Genomic DNA, 17,751 nt, shown 5'->3' with positions numbered 1-17,751 from the left:
CATGCCTGCCTTTTTTGCATGCTCACCTAGTTTCCCTCGTATCTGCCTGTCTGCCTCCCTGCCTTTCTGCTTGCCTGCTTGCCTGCTTGCCTGCTTGCTTTCATCTTTAACCATCTGACTTTCTGTTTGTCTGGATTAGCTATCTTACCCACGAATTTTCAGTCGCTGCCTGGCTCCCTTGCCTACTCTTCCTACTGTAATCTTCTTTACCCCAACCAAACCTACCTACGCCTTCCTACTCTGCCAATCTCTGTTTACCCTTCCTGTTCTAACCTTCCTACCTCACTTACATCCTTGCCCTGCCTGCCTCCCTTCCCTGCCCTGACTACCCCTGCCCGTGCTTCCTATCCCTGTCTGCTGCCTACCCTGTTACTCTACATAACCTGCCTACCCCAGCAAACAATCGTACCCTGTCTATCCTTCCCTTTCCTGCCTACATTTGTCTATTTCGCCAGCCCTGCGTAGCTCTGCTTACCCTGCATACCCCTTCCCTCTGTCCTTACCCTGCATTCCCCATCCCTCTATCCTATCCCGTCCTTACCCTACATTCCCCTTCCCTCTGTCCTTACCCTGCATATCCCTTCCCTCTGTCCTTACCCTGCATTCCCCTTCCCTCTTTCCTTACTCTGCATTCCCTTTCCCTCTGTCCTTACTCTGCATATCCCTTCCCTCTGTCCTTACCCTGCATTCCCCCTCCCTCTGTCCTTACCCTGCATATCCCTTCCCTCTGTCCTTACTCTGCATATCCCTTCCCTCTGTCCTTACTCTGCATATCCCTTCCCTCTGTCCTCACTCTGCATATCCCTTCCGTCTGTCCCTACCCTGGATTCCCCTTTCCTCTGTCCTTACCCTGCATATCCCTTCCCTCTGTCCTTACCCTGCCTTCCCCTTCCCTCTGTCCTTACCCTGCATATCCCTTCCCTCTGTCCTTACCCTGCATACCCCTTCCCTCTGTCCTTACCCTGCATATCCCTTCCCTCTGTCCTTACCCTGCATATCCCTTCCCTCTGTCCTTACCCTGCATATCCCTTCCCTCTGTCCTTACCCTGCATATCCCTACCCTCTGTCCTTACCCTGCATATCCCTTCCCTCTGTTCCTACCTTGCATACCTTGTCTACCTTATCTACCCTGCCTACCCCTGGCTACCCTGCTTACAGTGCCCACCCATACCTAACCTGTATACCCTTCGTATCCTTGCCTTCCTCTGCCTACCCTGCCTATGTCGCCTACACCAGTCTGCCCTGTGTATAAAGTATACTGCCTTTACCTACTGACCCCTTCCAACAGTGCTAACCTATGCCTATTACTGTTTACCATGCTTACTGATGCCTACCCTGCCCACCTCTGTTTCATGATGTCTACTCCCTGCTCTGCCCACCCCTGCCGACACTGCATACCCCTGCTTACCCTGCCTCCTACTGCCTACCCTTAATATCTTCATCTACCTCACATACCTTCTGCCAACCTCTGACTGCCCCTACATACCCTCTGCCTACTCTGCCTTCCCCTGCCTGCCCTACCTTCCTCTGCCTACCTACAGTGTCTGGATGTGGGCACTTGGTAGTAGGACAAAACTCACTGATTAAACACAAATGAGGAAAAAAATCATCAAATAAAATGTCATTAACAGCATTAATAGAACAGACGTGTAGTTAGACAATAAATGCCATCATAGGCCTAGCCAGTTCATGTATAAAATTCTAGTAAAAGTTACAGGGAAGTGATTTGTTAATAACATTCGGAACATCATGCCATTGAAAACTGTTATTCGTAAAATGTTTGTTATAGGGAATTCTGAAGTTCATGCATTATGAGAAACTGTCAAGACTTTTCAGATATTGGGGTGCTTAGAAACGTACACATTGTCCAACAGCTCTTGGGCATTCTTCTGTCGATTATCTACTACGAACTAAATCTTTGCCTAGTTCTGTGTATGTTCATGAAGGTCCACATATTTTTTCATTCTTTTCTTTTGAGGTTGGCTTCTTCTATCATCCTATACCATTATGTTGACCAGATTCATCCTTACCAATGCTGTTAGTAACTGTGTAGAATGATGGATGAGAATGACGAGCCAGCTGCTTGAATGAGGAAGTACAATCGCCACGTTTGTCGTATGTTGCTCATTTGAACCCCACCGCTTGATGTATTATTGTGTGCTTTCCATTGTGGTGGGTGGGAAAAATGGTGATAGTCGTCGAGTCTGTGCTGATGTTGTTCAGTGTTTTTCATGAATCCCGGAAAGTCATACAGGACAGAATGTACCAGTAACCTCTATTCTGCCAGCGTACGAGAGGGATTCAAATTCCTCACGGTGATGTCCTTCAAAAATTGCCTACCTTCCTGTACCTTTTGTAGTGGAGGAAATGCTAACCAATACTTTCCGGGTGATTTTTTTGTCGTTGTCTACAGTTAATTGGTGAATTCTTGCCTGATGAGTTTTGTTTGGTGTACTTTTGTCAGTACGCCGGGGAACTTTGACTGTCGGCTTTACCCTCTTCAGTAGTACTCTCTCTCTCTCTCTCCATGACCCTCCTTTCCACCCTCTCTGCGCCCTTTTCTCTTTCCAATCCTTCCTCCTCCTTTCCAAATCTCCGTCCATCTCTTCTCCCTCCGTCCCTCCCTCCAGCACAGCTGCTCTTCCGCTCATCCTCTCTGCGTCTCCTCATCTCCTCCATCCCACATTCCTTATCTCCCACTTGCTTCCCTCCTTCCTGTCCGCTCCTGCTTTAAATTTATATGTCTGCCTGTCTATCTTTTTTTTTTTTTTTTTAAATCTAAACGTCGGGTCCCCTTTCTGCTTGTTAATATGTCTGTCTATCACTATATCTGTCTTAATCCGTCTGTCCATTAGCAAGGGATAAAGGAAATACCGGTGCAGATTTCCGAACGCATGCTGGTATTCACACAGCCAGTTATGCCCTGAAGATGTGAAGATATGAAAGTGCTCAGGAAACTGCTGCTTTCTTTATTATATATTACATTTACATACTTATATACATACTTACACACGTACAGACATACAACTCTAATGCAAGAGTTAATCGTTACTCCCAATCCTTCATGTATGCAACAGGTCAACTCTGAAACCATCTCCCTCCCTCTGTATCTCCTCTTTTAGCGCAGTGTATCCAGGCTTCTCGAATGGAACAGAACCTGAATTTGGCTCTGTTATTTTGTTTTAATTTTTTCTTGGTGGGAACAATTTTGCAAGCTTCTGGCCTTTGGTTCCTTCTTCCTTGCATATAAAAAAATCATACATACATACGTACATACATACATACATACACACAAGCAGGGTTTTCCAGGACTTAATGCAGCAAGTTCAGGGAGTAATTCCTCAGTTCATTTTAAGACACATACTTTGAACATCTGTCGGATCCAACATTTTGCATAATAAGTATGTACAGTATATAAAATGCCTCTAACACTATTTCAAGCACTGCTGATAAAACGAGAAGGCAGAAGGACTGGAAACACGGGATGACTGTTGAAGGCTGACGTAGGTGATATCCCAGGATGGCTTAAGGTCGCCATACATCTTGCAGGATCTGAACTATTGGAGGTGTGGGTTAATTCTGACTGCTGTCGGGCAAGAGGCGGGAAACTCATTGGCTCATACTCACAAGCCTTCAGTTAACATGATGTTTCAATTTAAAGATAACCTTGTCATTCCCTGTGTTTACTTTCAAATATTGATTTATAATTTATTAGCATTCCATAAACTAGGATTTATAGCCAACAGTTAACTAACACTTACAGAATAATCCAGCTGCCGGGTCGTTTGCATAAAGATCAAAGAAATAAATCCCGACATTCTTGTACTCCAGATTTAACTGGCTACATTCAAATAAAAATTCACTAGTATATATGCAAAGGGACAATTAGTTATAACCTATGCCTTGAAGAGAGAGGACTAATGCAATACTTATATTAGACGGACAAAAGAATTCAAATCGCCTTTTTCCTCTGTAACAATGAAGCTTGAATTAATAGAAGTTAAGAGCAAAAGAAGTCTATATTTTCACAAGCTCAGCTTTGTACTGTTCAGTTTTATGATACTCTATGGACACAGACGCACACGAAGAACCAAAAGCGTCGCTGATGTTTTACCGTAAATTAACAACAAAAACATCGGGGGGTCGAATGCTAATCGCCTGCCGAAATATGTTGTCGGCTAAGGTACAAGCTTCCTTAAAATAAAGACTGAAGAAATTTCGCAAAACCTTACGGAATTAAGTTACCCCGTTTCACAAAAAAACAGTCCACTTTTTAAAATATATGGTAGCTGGCATTCGGTGGACTTCGATCAAATCCTCACCAAAAGTAACGTCTTCTGCACATTTACAAAGTTGCTATTTCCTGAAGGTTTGGTGACTATTCGGCTGTAACTTTTTGAGATATTTTGGCAACAACAACACACACACACACACACACACACACACACACACACACACACACACACACACACACACACACACACACACACACACACACACACTAACAAAAACTATATCTCCGCGCCATGTTAAAGCAGGTCGACAAAAATTGCTGTCACAAAACTCACCCATCAGCGACCACACTGGGCTGCTAAGAACTACTTCACTCACAAGGCTTTCATACAGTACCACACAACACAAAAAAGCAGTAATACACAACACAACGAACCTGTCACACGACCTGATGCAAAGAAATATTCACACGGATACACTAGCTTGCACACAAAAAAATTAATTCGCTTGTCTGGATAGCTGACGTCGGGAGCAAAGTGTCGCAAAAACCTTTACAAGGCAGCGTCCACCTCTATGTTGCTACTTCGGAGAGAGACTTACTTGTATAAACAGTTAACTTACTTCCAGCAGTTTGTATGCTGCCGATGTTAACCGTTCTCTATGACATTTGTTTAACTGGAGTTGGCTTTCCTTGTTGAATATTGGACTTGAAGTTTGGTGGTGTCTTCGTACGTGGCACATTTAATACTCTCTCGTGATGTGTCGTAAAAGCTGACCTATGGGCTTTTGAACTTCATTAATATTCTTTATATCTCAAGGAAATAACGTATTTTGCTTGGGTGTTTTCTATCTTCAGGTTATTGATTGCAGGTAATACACTCAGGGAAAAAAAAACACTTTTAGTTGTTAGCATTTTGAAGCAAGGGTGTTACCCGTGGATTATACCCATGCTGACTGGTGACTTGGTTTTGAGCACAGGGGTTCCTATGACTCGCCTAATTAAATAGCCTTTAGTTAGGTGGAGTAGGTTACTAGAGTTGTCTTGTCCATTAGATGGTTAACGGTACCAGTATTTACATATAAACTGTGACAGATGAATAAAATCGTGTGACATTACCTTGAACAGAAAACAAAAATTTCCATGGGCAATAAGACTGTTGATTTCATTGCAATGTCGTATTTTGTCTTTTCTTCTTGCTACTGTCAGAAAATTTTATTCAGCTTAGGAAAGATCTCTTGCAATGAATAGATTGAAGGAGGCTGTTAACTCCCTGCACTGTCAGATGTCTCTCCTCAGGTAAACAAGATTGCACTGAAGTCGCATGATGGAAATGGATGGTACGTTACAGTAAAGTGGTAAATACCCAGTGGATATGCTCCTTCCCCAGCTCCCATGAACCCACCCATCCCCATTCTGAGTAAAGCAAAGGTGAAAAGATTGAATAGCTTTGATTATTTTGACTAAAAGCCATCCTGTAAAAGACATTCCATCACCGGTCCTTGGAAACAAATCTGAATAAAAAATATTAGGGACAGATGGAAAAAAAGATTTGGAGGGAGGGAAAGAATATTAGGAGAGATGGGAAGAAACGCTTGAAGAGATGCAAGACCAAGACAAATGAAACTGATGATAGCCGCACCATCACTACCCTCACCCCTCAACACCCCCCATAAGTGTAACACGAAACTATACGGTTGTAGCTTGTCATATTCCATCATTGAGAGAGAGAGAGAGAGAGAGAGAGAGAGAGAGAGAGAGAGAGAGAGAGAGAGAGAGAGAGAGAGAGACAGACAGACAGACAGAAAGAGAGACGAGAGAGAGAGAGAGAGACAGAGAGACAGAGAGAGATGCTTGTGACGGAATGGGGAGAGTCGAGGCAGGTGTGGGTGGGCAAAAGAGAAATAGGGTATGAAAGGCCTAGACAGGTGGCACCGGAGGGCGAGGGGTATTGATAGGGGTTGATCATGCTTTGAACAATTCAGCACGAGAACGCCATTTTATTTATTTATTTATTTTTACTTCCACTAGACAAAAATCGTGTAATACCATTAATTGGAACGGATCATTAACCAAAACTCAGCAAAATGTGTTGAAAAAGTTGCTGATTAATCCGACTGAATTCTGAAACTGTTCATATACTTTTCGTTTTAATTACAATGCAAATATTATACGAATAAAAAATTTGTAGCTGTTTTGCATTTAGGAATTGTGACTGTATCTCTGCTGTAAATACCTTGTGTATGAAATGTAGCCAGAAAATTAAATGCGGTGCAAAATTATGCTGTATTGCAGATTAATCCTTTCAAACTGATGTGGTTTTTTTTGTGTGTTTCTTCCACTGCCAGATGATTTTACTTACCTGAGATATTTTTTCGGACTACAGGTATCGGATCCAGCTTTCAGTAACCCCTTCACTAATGTAAGTTCTTCTCGAGCTGAATAAAATCGTTGGTTAACCTGTATTTAGGATAATTAGGTTAAATTAAGACCCTTTAGGCTGATAAAAGTTCATTCAGGCTTTTCATAACCGTTCAGGCAAGGTCAGGTCATTTCAGAAGCATCAGGTCAGCTCAGGTTCAGTAGTGTCAGAATAGCCTTGTCAGTGCCATTAAAGGTCCATTTAGTCCTTTAACATTTATCTCAAACCTGCTGTCAATTTAGGTCAGTTTAAGATCATTTAGATTAGAGAAGTTCATGTCTAGTTGGGTCTGTGGGGTCTGATTAGGCCCATACATACTATTTACATAAATAGAAAGCCTCCTCATTTATTACACTGCCTACATCTTGTATTGGAGTTGTTAATAATTTCACACACAGGAAAGTTTAGGGACATTCAGTTCAAAATTGGATCCATTCAGTAAGCATCCAATTCATTCATAGGTATTCAGGTCAGTTAAGTTTCCTTACAATGATTCTTGTGCTGGAGTGGGGCGCCTTCAGACGGTGGCACTGATATAACCCTGTTACTCCGCTGCTCAGTTATACAAATGTCTTTCAGCTCACTCCCTATCTCCGGTAAAGAGGATGGAGGACTGCAAGGGGGGGAGGGGATCTCAGCCTGTTGATAGATGTTGTTGAGGAATATCTGTCCTTCCGCCTGAGCAAACCCATCAACCGCAGACAAGCAGCTGCTCCTCTAGGGTCGTCCCGTGCAGTGAACCGATGTTTCCTTCCAGTAGACAGTGACTTGTAACAACTAGCGTGGGGAAGTGTGAGGAGGTTTAGTTCCCGGATAGATGCTGCATTTGCACATCTCTACCCAATGAACTGGGACACCATGGTAGGCTCCACATCACCACTTTATTTAGTTATATGGTTACCACCTAGCGTTATAAATGGTTAGTGGAAAGAGGAGTAAATAAAAGTGATGGGAGAAATAAGAAAAGAGGGGGTGAAGGAAGAAGTAGGCAGCACTACATCAAGAGAATGGATTTCACAGTCAACTACCTTCAGCTTGTTGGTTTCACATTCATACTAACCTGAGGCAACGACTACTGCTATTGTATTCCGGTTCTTTCTAGCCATGTTCATAATCAAATAGATCGATTCATTTTAGGATACTTTAATGTCCTTTCAAATCACTTCAGGTCAAATGAAGCGATTCAGGTAAATATTAATTCAGGCAGTGGCCATGAAGCTGAGTGCCAAACATCAACCCTCCCTTACAATTTTTTTTTTTTTTACATATTGACTAAAAATGTAGACGTGCAATTCTACATGGCCTCCACAGTAATATACAAATATAAGTGAGAGCTGCATTATGTACGGGCAATGAGGTAATGATGTCATGTGCAAAAATCGCGATTTAAGTGGTTCGATGGTTACTGAGAAATTGAAAATGTGATGAGAGAGCAAAAAATGGGTGGGATGGGCAAAGAAGAGTGGGCCTGACAGGCTGGGATGCTGGTAAGTGGTGTGGGGTGGGCGGAGAAGAGTGGGTGTGACAGGGTGGAATGGGAGGTGGATGGTGGAGCAGGACGGGAGAAGTACGTATATTCTGTAAATACTGCATTGTGTGCGGCATGACGTTGGCAGTAGAGAGGACAATTCTCTTTGAGATTCATTGTGGCAGAGGGGAAAAGGGGGTTGGGTGGGCAAACAGATGTGGGTGAGAGCGTGCGGGATTCGGTGGTGGTGGGTGGTGGAGCAGAGGAAGAAATTACACCCAGTAAAGGTTGGTGTTTACGGTGGAGTTATATGGGTGTGTTGCAGGTTTCATTCAAAATTTTAACCAACAACAACAATAATATCAACATAAATTAAGAGGATAAAAAGGCACTCGCCTCTGTCATAACATAATTACAGAACAAGTACCCGCTCCTAACCTCCATCTAAGCACATTTTGGATTGTTCAGTAAGTTAACTGTTTTTCATGCATACAGATCACAGACGACTCAAGAAGCTATTGTTTTGCCCATGACAGATTAAGTGTAGAAAATATGCAGAATAATCTATAATTCAACCTTTCGTATGAAATTTGCAGGATAATTTTTGGATACTACTTGGTGATCTTTTTTAGTTTCTTTGGCCGATTTCGGCTGGAGGCCTTGGTTGGTGGGGGGAGCCACACAGCTGTTCTTTCTTTACCTTTGAATCATAGAATATAGACCATGGTAATAATCTCCTCAGTAACAAGCAGCCTCAAAAAAAAAAAAAAAAAAAAAACGGAAGCTCCATTGTTATGGATTTCCTTTATACATTCACTAGTGTTTGCCCAAAAATTTGCGGGACTAACTATTAGCCTTTTCATTACAAAATGTTTGCAAATACCATTTTCAGGGTTCCACACCGTTATTGAGCTCACAGTGGCTATTTCTGACCAAAAAGTCGAAAAAAGTATCTTTGCATATTTTCGCTTGTCGCGATTTCCAACAGTTTCACGCCGTCGCATCGCGCGCAAACGCATTTTTTTTTTTTTCTCTGACACTCCCAGGACTTACCCTCACCAAATCACAGAAGAATTAAGTCGATGTCTGTTACAGTTCTCGTGAAATTTAACAGCACACACACACACACACACACAGCTTGACTTATTACTGTATTTAGATTTGTTCAATACACCCAACTTCTCACGGCACAGGTAAAAAAAAAAAAAAAAAAGGTAGAAAAACACAAAAATACAACAGCCTCACTGGGCAGCCACCCCACTGCATGCTGTTATACCGAGAAGAGACACAAAGAACGCATGCATGTATTATCTTCACTGTTTATTCTTCTCGAACGATTCCCGATTAAGATCACCGGTTAACTCCCATTTTATTTAACTTAGACCACCTGGTAGTAAACGGGTCAATGAAAAATTTGCCCAACACCCCAAGTTCGCGAAGTCTTTGCTTAGCTGAGGAGAATCATGATATGGTAGAAATGTAAACGAAAGAAAACATCCTCTGAGTGAAGATGTTCTAGTTCAGTCCTTCCAAAGCTGAATAAACTCGTCAGGTGGTAGAAGAAATAAAGCTTGAAAATCGTCCTATGACAGAAGGGAAATTGAGCATTTGTGTGTGTGTGTGTGTGTGTGTGTGTGTGTGTGTGTGTGTGTGTGTGTGTGTGTGTGTGTATTTAATTAGATGAAGTTAAAACTTACGAGTGGGTGATGAGGTTCATGGAGGAAGGAGAAATGAAAAGATGCGGTGGAGTCAGCTTTGGTGGAAGTGAAATGAATATGCTGGGGATGTGGAAAGGGAAGAAAGGAAGGTGGGGAGGGAGTGTGGAAGAGGAAGGAATGGAGTGGGAGAGGGAGGTGAGGCAGAAAGGGGGGTGGGAAAGATAGTAGGAGAAAATAGGAGGGACGAAAAGTTAGTATTGCCCTTGTGTAGTTAGAAATAGATTAATGAAGACAACAATATAGTATGTTCCACAATGACAGTTAGAATAACTACTGGAGAAAAATGTACATTGAGATGGAGTGGATCAGGAAATAGTGGAGTGGGTGAAACAGGAGTGGAGTGGCTAAGAGATCACCGAAGTGGATTGTGCAGTAGAATGGGAAAGGAGATTATGGCAGGGATTTGTGTTGATAGGACTAAAATCAAGTGAAGCGAGTAGATCTGAGTACAGTGGTGGAGACAATAGAAAAGGAGAAGGCATTGTAAAAGGGAGTTAAGAGAAATGAGATTCCCAGGTAGAGTCATAATACTATCTTCAGAAAATTGCCCTCGTTCAGTACAGCAGAGCAGCATTATCCAGATTTCCTCCCTTCTTACTAAGGTCCGCACCGATTACGATATCTGTGTTCTGCGTGTAGATCTGTGTCCATTTATATCCGAGGAAACCCACTGATAATTTCTAGCCTCCGTGTGGCAGAGAGGCTGTAAAAGAAAAAAAAAAAACATAAGGCTTATATTTATATCTACCGACCACACAAGGCCGTGTGCGCAGGACGGACATGCCGCCCCTGCTAAAAATTGGTCCTCCCCGGCGGGGAATCGAACCCCGGTCTCCCGCGTGACAGGCGGGGATACTAACCACTATACTACCGAGGACTGTGCGAGTGTGTGAAGGAAAGTAGGGTGGAGGTGAGGTATTAGGTGAGCCAGGATGATCCAAAATTTGTATTGCTTACGAGATTAAATTACGGGAGAGAGAGAGAGAGAGAGAGAGAGAGAGAGAGAGAGAGAGAGAGAATGGTGGGGGGAGGCCCGGGTGAATGATCTGCTGAAAGAAATAAGGTGCTGTGTGCGAAGGTGAGTGTTGGAGGGAGTGCCAAGTGACAAAGCTCTTGCTAGATATAGCCCTTGAAGTGACTTCCCAAGACGAGGTTAGGTAAGGTGGAGGGTGGGGGCTGCGAACCCACCTACCAAGAGGTGCCTTCAAGGTCAAATATACAACAGCAGGTGGACAGGTAAGATTGGCAACAGGCAGAGATGCAGGTAGTTTGGTAGAAGGCAAAGGGACAAACAGGCACGAAGGCAGACAGGGACAAGGCTGACAAAAGGCAGGCAGGGAAGGTGGTGCTTAGGCAGGTAGCACAGTGATCAACAAACGACAGACGCACAGTAAGACGAAGAGACGAGGTGAAGCTGGGGCTCATGAAGAGGCAGAGACAGACAGAGAGGGAGGGAACATGCAGGTAAGCAGACAGGTACAGGGCTGGCTAGGAGACAAGCAGGGAAGGCAGTGCAAAAATGAAGGTAGGTAGTAGGAAAAAGACAGAAAAAGAGGCAAGCAGGCAGAGTGACAGAAGACAGAAAAGCAGACAAAAAATTACGTAGACAAAAGAAAGATACGAAGAAAAAAAAAACAACAACCAGAAAGTACGAAGAAGACAGGCAGGCACACAAGCATAAGGTGTGTGTGTGTGTGTGTGTGTGTGTGTGTGTGTGTGTGTGTGTGTGTGTGTAGCGAGGAGCAGGATGAGAGTGGCAGGTACAGAATCTTGAGAGAGCGGTTGAGAAGGAGGCAGGAGGAGAGGCTGGGAGGAGGGAGGAGGTAGGGGACAAGGAGCAAGTGAAACAGCTGGCTGTGAGAGAGAGAGAGAGAGAGAGAGAGAGAGAGAGAGAGAGAGAGAGAGAGAGAGAGAGAGAGAGAAAGAGAGAGAGAGAGAGATGTATAAATAGTAATTCAGTTTGTTCATATCTTCATCTCTGTAGGTGTGTGTGGTGAAGAACAAAATTGTTTACACAGGTGGGGGGGAATAAGGTGTGTGTTGTTGGGGCAGAGGGTGCGTGGCCAAAGGTGGATCTGAGTGGATGTAGGCTTTGTTTTATTTTACTTATTTTATTTTGTTCCTCTCTTCTACAGGATCTAAGGCTGGGAGTCATCCACGAGGGGAGGGTAGAGAATGCTGGAGGTCTATTGGTGGAGGGACTGGATGATAAAGGGGGTTTGTGGTAGTGGAGGTTGGCAGAGTGGCCACAGTGGGAGGGGGATAAGTGGAAGGGTAACAGTGGGAAGGGGGAGCCGGGGATGGAGGGGGAAACCGAGGGAGGGGGCGGAGTGGAGGTGATCAAGGTGGAGGTGGGATGGATGGGGTAGCTGAGGGAGAAGACAATTACAGTATGGGAGGGGGGACAGTGGAAGGAGGCAGATGGGAGAGGGAGGAGGGGTGCAGAGGATGATGGATGGAGGGCAGGGTTGACTTGGGGGCAACCTAGAAACTAGAGGAGGGGAGGTGATGGAGGGGGGGCAGGTAGGAGGAGGAAGAAGTGGCTGGGTGGAGGCGACTCTTGAGGGGGAGGGTGATCGTTGCGTGTAGCAGGTCAATGCAGTGGTCGTGGCAGCGCACTGATTGAAACTTAATCTGATTCTGGGATGAGGATCGATGAGGCAGTGGAAGGAGGATGGGGCTAGGATTACCGCCAGATAATTTGAAGTCCTTCAGTCCAGTGCAATATTTTTATATAATTATTACTATTTACAGAATATTTTTTCTGTAGAGGAGAGACTTTGCTCACTGAATGGTTAGATATAGTCTTCGTTAACCCGTTCATTACGATCCATCCTTCATAATTAGAATGAAACTCACATAATGGTATCAAAATTTTGAAGAAAAGTAAGTCACTAAATTGAGGAAGATAATCAGCTTAGGAGAAAACTTTTATTGAAGGGATTAACCAATATGGAACTGAATAATATTATATGACGGTTTTATATTCATTTAAGCTGTATGGATTGTGTTTTTACTATCATGGGGGAAAAATTCCTACAATATTCTCCAGCCTACCGCAGCTTACAAATACATACAGTACATGTACTGGTGATCCAGTGTGACAAGTAACCATCTTCAGAGATGCTGAACTAGAAGTGACAGAGCCGAGACATTTATTCTTCTGGAAATTACCTCCCTCTTCTTGTGAAAATTCCGTCGTCCTACCAGGTCCCTGATTGCGACATTAGTGCTATCCTTGTATACATACACAGGATGAATAAATTCAGACTTTTCTTAACGACTGAAGCTTCTTCCCACTTACGCAAATGATAGTGCTGATCTATGTGTAACACAAAGGAATTAGATACTTTATGACACCGTTCAGTGAATCTGCTTTTGCATTCTGCTATCCTTGTATCCATTCCTCGTCCTGTTTCTCCTATGTACGTTTTCGTGCATCCACTGTACGATATGCTGTACGAGTATACTGTACTGTTCTCATTTTTACTTCCTTTCACTTTCTTTCAGACTGTTTTTCCTATTTTACGCCCTGAGGATGCCATGATGCTAAGGCCTGCTTTATGTAAACACTTGTTAAATACCGAAGCTTTGGCTGAGTTAGGAACATACATATCTTGTACTGTTATCGTTTGATCGAACATTAGCATTATCTTTTTTCATTTCAGTCATATCATTTGCCTTCCGTTTTAGTTTTAGCAACATGCCTACCGGATAGCATAACTTCCTAAAGGCTTCTGTTATGAATCTAATCCCATTCTCTATGAACTCATCACTGTAAATTCTGTATGCTCTTGGGAAAATCCTACAACTCCAGACTTGGTCCTTTGGTTGTGTGCAGAAAGGTAGTGGATAGTCATCTTTTTTGGTTGGTTTATGGTACAGTACATAGGGTATTTAGCTCCCCTGTTTGTTCTCCGTTTTATGTATCTAAGAATATGATTTTTTTCTTTCTCTTCTTCTACTGTGAACTGTATGTCATCATTCACCCGGATTCATTTTGTCGTCAGTCATTGAGGGTCAGTTGAGCTGGGAGCATCACCAAGTGGACTAAGTAAATCGTGTTGGTGAGCGCCCTGCTTTTTGTGATCCTAGTGATAACAGGCATCGATGATCGTTAGAATTTCCATATTTACTCGGTCACAACTAGCGTCAAATTTACATACACAGGATTATGTAGTACAATCATACATTGCAATCAAACCAGTATGTGTCTTGTGAGCGTATGACGAGCGAGCGAGCGAGTGAGCGTTTGTACAGTAGCTCCCAAAAGTATCTTTAAAGTGTGGTGGGAAGAATGAGAAAATGATCAGAATGAAACATTATTCCTGGCCACTTGTCGTCTCGGTGCGGTTGGTAGGCATGGTTAGGTATCGTTGGTGGTACTGCTGATAAACACATCAACGCCACTGTGTGACTGCAAACATCCATCGACTTGTAAATGGTGACAGTTCAGTAATATTTATACCTGTGTTAAAGACTATAACCCATTACACACATCATATTGTGATAATTGCATCTTGGGAAACATAGTAACTGCGACGGGCAGAGTTGCTATGTTCGAATACTGACTGCGATGGGCTGAGTTGTCATGTTGGAATATAAATGAAGGAATGAATGCTCCGAGCTAGGCCTGTATTAGACCATATAGCCCTGATAGGGTGATGAGAGCGCTAACTTTCAGCTAAGTAGCTACCCAGGTGAGCCGCGAACTCTCTACTTCATGGTCTTGATTTACGCACGCCACCATTGAGTCACCCAGCCCCCCTTGAATATAAATGAAACTCAGATTATTAAACAGCATGAGAAAAATACCCATCACAGTTCTTTCGTTATCACAACTACAAATAGATTACCAATGCAGAGGTTAATAATAGCCTATACGGTCTGCATGTAGGACAATTTTAACCACACATCATTATTATACATACTACCCGAATGTGGCGATATCTCTGTTTCGGAAGGTATTGTGGTGTTTCGTTACGTGAATGGCACAGCTTCATAGTAGGTGTCGTGTCGATTGAACAGAGGTATGGATGCAGGCGGTGGATACAGTGGTTATTAAATGAATAAAAGGAGCCCCCAGAGTGTGTTCAACCTTACCTTGTATTTATTTTACATATAATGTCCAATATAAGAATGAATCTCGCATGTCACCTCCACAATACGGCTGGTGTATCAGTGACATGGGTTTATACGCTGCTCTGGGGATTAGTTTCAGTTAGGTTAATTTACTGTCTTTACATTTCATTTACCTCTACCTGTCTCTCTAATATATTTGAGCCGTTCACATTATACTGGGTGTCATATATCTCCGAGTCATAATCACAGATATTATATAAACACTTTCTCAAAATATATCAGTTCTGGGAAAGCTTGTATACTATTTATCTAGAGTGATGATAGCCTTGTGCTGGCACTCGTGAAAGCATTACTGGTGAACCATAGAAAGAATAACCGTGCCTATGTTAAAACTAGTCTTTGTCATCATTATAACATCAAATATATCTACATATGACAAAGTGATTCGTATTACATTAGAAAGAAAACGGTATATACAATCCCAGGTCATATACAGGTGTATGGCAACCACTCCCCAGCATGCAGGTCTACCAATTTTGTTGCCGCATCACTCAACACGTGTCAGATACATCGTCCACTGTGTCAGAATGTATAGTACTTTTTTTTTAAAGATACTTTTGGGAGCTACTGTACATACACCTATCATCATAATGTCATCTTGTGTAAACTTTCAACATTCTGGTGAGGTAGCTGAACAATAACAGAGGAATAATTGAACTAAAATATTTATACTTTCTCACTTTTTCTCTGGATTGCATATAGCTAGGCGCTGTAGCATTTATCACACGCACAATGTTAAGTTCTCTGCTCCTGACTTGCAGTGTCAACGAACTGTGTCGGTAAACACTTGGCTATTGATCGAATGATAAAAACCCAGATAAGGGGCGATTACCTTTGCTGATTTCATCCACTAAACGTGGAAAAAACGTTCATTATGAGCGTAGTGTTCGATATTTCATTGTTGGAATTCATGCCAGAAAAGATAGTGTTACAACAGGAAATCTTTTTAAATTCGCCTTCATAGTGGAGCATGTCAATTGAAGCCCTCGATACTTTCCCATGGAAAACTGGGATTCCATGGGGTTTCTTTGTCTTATGGGTAAATATATAGCTAAAACCAGAATTTACTGAATCTATCTACTGCCTGCTGAAAAAAAAAAAAAAAACTCATCTCTATCTCACATAACGGAAAAGATATTAGCCTCTGAAAGCCATCGCGGTCGGGCCTTGTCGTGTTGGGCCGCCAATTTCTCAGCTGAACCTAATCTTCACTTCGCTGGCTGCTCTCACTTGTTCGTAATACTTACCTAGAGGTGAATGCTTGAAGTCTGGTGAGATACTGATAAACTTGACTAATCTTGACTCTTCGTGTGAAGGGGATTAATTAATTCTGGCTGATGTCAAGTGATGCTAGTGATCCGACTGGACTGTTCTGGTTCGTACTCAGACAGTTTCAGTGTCTGTCTAAGTGCACAATATGACCTGCACAGTCTGACAATGTGCCTCATTCTAGCAGGATAAAATTCTTAAGTGTTAGTCTGACCAAGTGGGTAGATGACGTCTCCTCTTTCTTATGAGCAGCTCAGCTTCGGTGTGATGTCTGCTCGGACCTTAAGGATAACAAAAAACAAGAAATGCATCTGTAGAGTTGAAGCAAATTGTTGTTGTGCATTACCATGTCTCTTGGTGCAAACAACTCACTCCAGCCGTGCACACCATGAAGCCCAGCATCCACACACGACAGCAGGCGTGCTAGTCAGCTTACGCGGGTGATGCTGCTAGAGAGGGACACCTTCACGCGATGAAACTGATATAACCAAGCGGTTTCACTGGCCTGTTAAACAAACGTCCCTCAGCTTCCTCCCTCTCCTTCGATGGGAGGATGGTGGACTGCAGAAGGGCAACTTTAGTCTGCATTCCACTGGGTTCATGTTTCAAATAGACCTGGGGTCGCAGCAATAACAACGTGGGTGGATGGACAGCTAAATTTATGCAAGGGTAAAATTCCATAATATAAAGTTCTGACTCCAGCCATTACTGTCATCATCACCACCACTTAGCCCTTTCACCTTGATTGTTTTTGCTGCAACCAGGAGATTGTATTCAGCTAACTAGACACTTTTCGATATGGAACATCCGCAGACATAACCTTCATTATCCCGTTGACTGCTGGAGATCCTAAGTTTATAAAATCTTTGGGTGGAAAATTTGTTACAAAATGAAAGATACATCATGGTTTTGAAGGGAATAATGCTCTCAGTTCCCTTCTCATTTTCGTACAGCCGTTCACTCCCCAAACTGCGACACCGGTACTTCACCTTTCTCACCCCCTCACCTGCCTCACCCCTCACCTGCCTCACGCCTCACCTATTTCAACCCCTAACTTTTCTCAGCCCCTCACCTGCCTCATCCCTCACCTTTCTCAGCCACTCAGCTGCCTCGCCCTTCGTTTGCCTCACTCCATACATGCTTCCCCCCCCCCACCTGCCTTCCACCCTCACCTGCCTCCCCTGTCTCCTGCCTCACCTCCTTCACCTGTCTCACCCCCTCACCCCTCGCCTACCTCACCCCTCAACCTGCCTTACTCCTCACCTGCCTGACTCCTCAACCAGACTCACCCCTCGACCTGTCTCAGTCTTCACCTGCCCTACTCCTCACCTGCCTCACTCCTCACCTGCATCACCCCTCACGTATCATATTGCACGAAAGTCGTACCATCATTTTTATCGTTATTTTTAGCAGTAATTCCTTGTTTTTCCCGGAAGTTACGACATCATAAATATTTGGAATGCATCGCCACGTTAAAAAAAAAAAAAAAAAAAAAGTGTGC

The 17,751-nt window shown here is 43.2% G+C and overlaps 1 non-coding gene across 1 annotated transcript; it reads right to left on the bottom strand.

Moving 5' to 3' along the window:
- Window positions 1-10,644: 10,644 nt before the first annotated feature.
- On the bottom strand, window positions 10,645-10,716 carry TRNAD-GUC (transfer RNA aspartic acid (anticodon GUC)). Its single transcript has one exon. It is a non-coding gene; the product is annotated as a tRNA-Asp (tRNA).
- Window positions 10,717-17,751: the final 7,035 nt, after the last annotated feature.

Source organism: Coenobita brevimanus, chromosome 80, assembly GCF_032717465.1.
Source record: "Coenobita brevimanus isolate Jiangsu-jjx chromosome 80, ASM3271746v2, whole genome shotgun sequence".
NCBI lineage: Eukaryota > Metazoa > Arthropoda > Malacostraca > Decapoda > Coenobitidae > Coenobita > Coenobita brevimanus.
This window is presented reverse-complemented; position numbering and strand designations above follow the sequence as displayed.